This window comes from Lissotriton vulgaris, chromosome 12 (genome assembly GCF_964263255.1).
Source record: "Lissotriton vulgaris chromosome 12, aLisVul1.2, whole genome shotgun sequence".
Lineage (NCBI taxonomy): Eukaryota > Metazoa > Chordata > Amphibia > Caudata > Salamandridae > Lissotriton > Lissotriton vulgaris.
Window position 1 is genome coordinate 392,601,173 of NC_141700.1, and position 6,000 is coordinate 392,607,172.

A 6,000-nucleotide genomic window follows, 5' to 3' on the forward strand; every position below is an offset into this window, starting at 1 on the left:
AGCCGAAAACACTGTGCTGCAACGGTAGCCGCAGGACGTGAGACGAGACAGGAGACTCCACCCTCCCCTCCCCTTGCCAGCAGCACCGGATCCCCGCACCGCGGTAGTGCCCAACGCGGCAGGAACCGCATTCTGGCAAAGTAAAGAGGAGGAGTCCCGTATCGCCAAAGCTGCTCTCATCGCAGTTGTTGCTGGTGCTGCTTGCGGAAGGCGGTCCACCACTTGAGTCTTGAGCCCCCTGGTTTTCCAGTGTGCCTGCTGCTCTTGTTGCAGCTTCGGTCAGGCGCTGCCAGGCCCCCGCAGGTCGCCGTGTAACCTGGGCTGCAGTCTTGCCACGGAACACAAAACAAATTCCCAACTGGAGCAGCCTGGTCCGGAGTGCCAGGAAAGCTGGTGGGAATGAGGAGGTGAGCGCTGCGGGGTGGAGTTTGCGTTTGCTGGTGATGGTGAGCAACAAGGTTTGCGAGACTTGCACAGTTAGCAAATCGCCATCTGACATTGATATCTGGGGGGGTCAAAGGAGCCAAGGGAAGTTGAGCGTCTGCTTCACCCTTCTTATTGACCTCCCGTTAGCTTATCAGGACATCAGGGCTTCAGGGCTTTAACCACTCCAAGCTCACTCTCACACCCGCCACCAATTGGAGGTCCATTGGAGGTCCTTGGTTCTTGGTCCTGGTCTGCACATTGTCTTTCTGGGGTCGGACGCTGAGTGCTTGCTGTCCACCTTGGAGCTGGAGTTTGGTGCCCACGTGTGGCGGAGACGATGGCGACCATATAACCTTACTGGAAAGCAGAGAGCACACAGGAGTGGAGTGGCCAGCTACAGGGTGCCACAGGCAGTCCTGCTACGGCCCGCTTCAACTCAGTCACCATTCACAACCTGAATTCACACTAGTGGCAGCCAAGAGGCAGATTTGCATTAGCATTTGGGACACCAGGGTTTGGGATGATAACGCAAAGAGGAAAGAAATTACCAAAGACACCACAACAGGCAAAGTGAAAAAGAGAAAGAATAAGAGAGTGTGGTCATCTCAAATGTGCTGGGCAAATTTGGGCAAAGCAAGGAGCCGCGATTTCCATCTCAATTTCATTTCAATTCTACTTCAATCTCTTTAAACGCACTCCTCTCCCCTCTTTGCCTTTCTGTTACCTGGCCAACCGTGGACACTGACCAGATACTAAACCTGTCGCCAAGTGATTTAGGAAGCACCACAGCCAGCATGTCCCAATTACTCTTGAAGGGATCAGACCCGGTGGACCGAAACTCATTCCGCAACTCAACTCAACTTCAAGCAATATGAAGATTGTGGGTCTGCCCATTCCTTTGAACCCCATAGTGAATATCACTAAGGGAAGCTCAGGCGGCAACAATGAGATAGGCAAATCCCAAAGCAACCAAATGTTAGTCACCAGCAAATTTGAAGAGCCAACTCCAACACAGGTGGGAAACCCCTCCACGCAGAGTAACATAGGGGTTCCCGCAGCTACGACTTTGGGAAGTCCAAACACAAAGCCCTCTCCAACTCATTTAGTGTACTGGTGTAACTTCATAGCCACTCCCATCGCTAGACCAAATTATATCTTAACAACATCGATCCCTTAATAGAATCTAACAGAGTGACAACGAGCGACCCTGCAGCGACTAACTCTGTCCCTCACGACGCCAGCCTGAACATATTGTGCAATCAAAATGGACAATCAGCAAAACCTTCCGAAAAGGACAGCCCAATCAAAATGAAGGAGGAGGAAGTAGACACCTTAGCCCTTACACCATCTGTACTACGAGAGCACTCACCTCCTTTGGGGGACAGAGGAATAGAATCTGCCCAACGGGTGCAACACGCCCCAAGAGGGTCTGCGCCCACGATATCAACAGAAAAAGATCTTTCCTTTCTAGAGTCAAAGGAATGGGAAACAATTCTGTTTTCATATGGCAATGACGCCCCAGGCCACCCTCGGCCATCATCTTCCCCAATGGAGGAGAAAGAGGAGGATTTCACGCAAGAGAAGGCATGGGCTACAGCCCTGGACATTCTACAAAAGGTCAGCCGATGCAATGACTTATCAAGCCAACAAATGGACATACAAATCAGCCTCCTGAACAGACTGGCTGTGTATGCAGTCAAAATAGACAATAAGATCGCAAATCTGAACAGTTTGATTAGACGGGCCCAAGCGCCAGCAGACCGCCCGCAATAAGGATGTGATTGCACATCAATAGTCGAGAAACTCAGCACGCTCCCAGTGATGATGGAAAAACTAATGGTAGACTTAAAAGAAATCACAAACACAAAGTCTTTCCCTGCAAAAGATAGAGACAGCGACTCAAGTCACAGAAACAAAGCTAAAGTTGTAGTAAACTCAGGGACACGAGGGGCTGAGGTAAACGACTCGCTTTACCCCAGGACTCATCGGCCACCGGCAGTCCAGTGAGTGATCAACAAAAATCACCTACTGCAGGCAGAGCAAAGTCCACTCTACCACCCTCAACCGAACAAGACATGGAAGACCAGGTAGGCAAGGGGAAAAGACAAAGGAAGCGAAAAGGCCGCAACAAGATGGGTAGGCGCAAACAAGACCTGACCTACCCGATGTTTAACACCTTTAGACGACCAGCAGTTAGAGTGCTACGACTCAAAAAGAACCGACGACCCAAAAATGCAATCAGAGGACCAACTAACCTTGCTGGAAAGCAGCAAACAAAAGAAGAATAGCACTCCGCTACCAGCAACAGAAAAGTATGTAGCAGGGGCAGCGAAGGCCCACCGGGCATACAGGGGGAAAACTGAGCCAACTACTATCACTCAAATAGCTCTTTCTGGCCAACTCCTCTGCAAAACGCAGAGGGTCAAAGTTCCAGCGGGTCCATCAACCTGCTCGGCAGCACCAACTCATTCAACCAGGCACATACCAGCAGCACAGTTCGAAATCATCCGGCCAGTTTTAAAAACACCGGCGAAGGACAAAGGAGCCGAAGCACCAATAGCCCGCGGAAAAAAAACAGAAGAGCCCCAGTGCACGGAACGAGGCTCCTAATACACCCATTCACATAGCAATAAATGAACATACATTAGGACCTTCAACAGGAATAGATCAAATACTACTAAGTCTAGAGCCAAATTCAAGGCCGACAATGGCCCCTTCTCATGGTGATCCAACCTTTATGCTTTTCTACCCAGAGTACAAGTCTAAAGGCAGCTGCGATATATTAAATCGCGGGAACATCATAAAATTGATAAAAGCGATAAGCCTGTCAAACGTTATAACCTCACAAGACATCTCATCAATAGAATTTATCGCACCGGGCCAGGGCCAAATAAATGAAACCACAAAGGTCACTTGGAGCTCGAAAGAGGCAATGAGCAACATCCTAGGGCATACAGAAACCTTCAAGCAGTGCGGCATACTTATTCTACCCGGAAGGGAATCAGGCTACACATGTTCTGCAGACAAGTCGAGGCACTGAGCGCACACGTGCAAAGAAAGGAGCAGTATATTCAGTCCTGAGGAGTGCTTGCAATAAAAATCCCACTTTCGACCCTAAAGCAAGAAAAGTAAGAGATGACCGGATCACACTAAACAGGGATCGGGAAGTGGCCGGAACATGGTCATGGCTGGCGGGCTCCTTAAACTCAACCCGGCTACTACGCTGACATCACAACAGCGAAAAGGGAAATAACAAGTGCCCCTTAAGGATTTGCTCCTGGAGCATCAATGGGCTAACAAACAAACTGGAGGACAAAGCATTAATCTCTTATTTTCGATCGTTCAAGATAATACTACTACAAGAGACATGGCTTGTGGAGCCGCAGCAAATAGAAGGTTTCAAAACTCACCATATTCCAAACCAGAAACTGAAATCTTTGGGAAGAGGCAGTGGCGGCTTAGCAATATATATATATCAAAAAATAACGCAATTGCTTCATGGGATTTAGTGAGCTCATCACACTTCCTCCAGTCCGTGGGAATCTTCTTTACCACAAACAAAGGACAGCCCAGGTCCATCATGAACGCCTATGTTCGCCCAAATTTAGTGTCTAGGCAATCCTTCTCAGAAGAGGTGACAGCGACAGTATTAAGAACGAAATCTAGATCCCCGAACGTAGATCTAATACTATCTGGCGACTTCAACATGTGGCTAATGTCTGACCTACATAAAAACGAGGTGACCAAATCACAGGAAAGCATTTGGGTCATACCACCGCAGGAGCCTCCAGGATGGCACAAGGAAGACCCGAAGGGACGCTACTTACAAGGCAACCTTGAACATCTAGGCCTTAGAGCCCTAAATGGGCGTTTTTTCCCAGACAAGCCACCCGGCCTTTCATACCTATCGAAAAATGGCGCTTCCCTGATCGACACAATGGAAGAAAAAACCTAGGCAGAAGTTTTTAAATTGCCTACACAATGGTCACAGGACAACAAAATGGAGACGAACAGTTTCCCAAAAAAGAGTATGAACTTTTTTTGTAAAAAGTATACTGAATAAATTTATTATAAAGAGAGACAATCAAAAATTCATTTATCATAGAACAAAATGAGAATACATTTCAAAATCATAAATTACATTAAAAAAAACACATTTTGGTTCCTTTCACAAAATTTAAAATTAGGGGAGTGGTGTATCAAGTTGTGTGTCGACGCGTTTCGGCGGCCAGCGCCTTTCTCAAGACAGGGGACAACTTTCTAAAAAATATAGAAACATATTTTAGTACAACATTTAAAAACATTGGTTACTTCATATAAGAATAGAAAAAGTTCACATTCTCCTATTTGTATAGTTAGCATATCAGTTGTTAAAGCCAGGGAAACTGAGCAAACACAAATTTTATCCTGTTTTATAAGGCAATATAAATGCTCAGGAGATAAGAGCAGGAATCAAAAGTCGCCTCTACTGTAGCTCAATGATTCAAACAATCAGTATTGCACAACGATAAGGCAATCTGCAAAATATATTATTCCGGAATGCATAATTATATTGACGAGTTCAGATACAAATGTACCACTCTTAGGAGCTGATGCTTTGAAGTGCATAGGGCCCATCTAATACGGATCATTGATTTCATGTTTCTGACAATTGCATAGAGTATAAACAATGTCCATTTGTTTCCAATCAGAAGAGCACAATTTGTGGATTATGTAATAATTATACACTGTTGGCTCGACACAAAATAATGTACATAGATAAACGGGTTTCAAATGTACATTTTCTGCTTTATACCTAATAACATAGAACTTATAAAGTCTAAAACATGATGCGGGAGGAATTGATTTATTAAATAATTCGAAACAATGTACAGAGTAAAACAAGGGAAAGTAGAAACAGAAATAAAGGATCTATAAATTCTGCAAGAAGGAGTCATATTCTTAATGACTGAAAGAAGTGACAAGGGGGGGATAAGAACGAAAAGAGGAAAAATAGGAATAGATCAGCGAATGATAGGAATCGGCATATATCTAAACAAAAATAAGTGAATAATGTGTTTATTTAATGTAGGAATTGTTTTTAATCCGCGAAGCCATCTTTCATTGCGCTGCAATTTTAATCATCATACCCCGTGGAGGCGATGCAACACTTCAATTAAAAACAGGTAATTTATAAGCTTAAAACAAGCTACTTGCATAGCATAAGGAGAGTAAATTAGTGAAGAGTTTTCATAATATCTCCCTCTTATGTACCCCTCAAAGGTTGCTTTAATTATCAGATACTGAATTAAAAAATGAAATGAAAATTTACATCAGCTATATATAATAAGTGAAATAATATTGTGAATAGGTACGTTACTTTCAAATCACTACTTTAGACTCTCCGTATTAGTAAATAAATATAGAGTTTGACAACAATCCTTTCTGTTTTAATATTATACTCTGCAGAATCCCCGTGCTCAATAGCTATGCAATTACAGTGATTCCTTCTACCGCCTAAAGATCTGTATAGAAGTGCTTCGCCGATAAGAGCGTGTATTTGTAGGTAAGTGATAATAGCTCTATAAATAACCG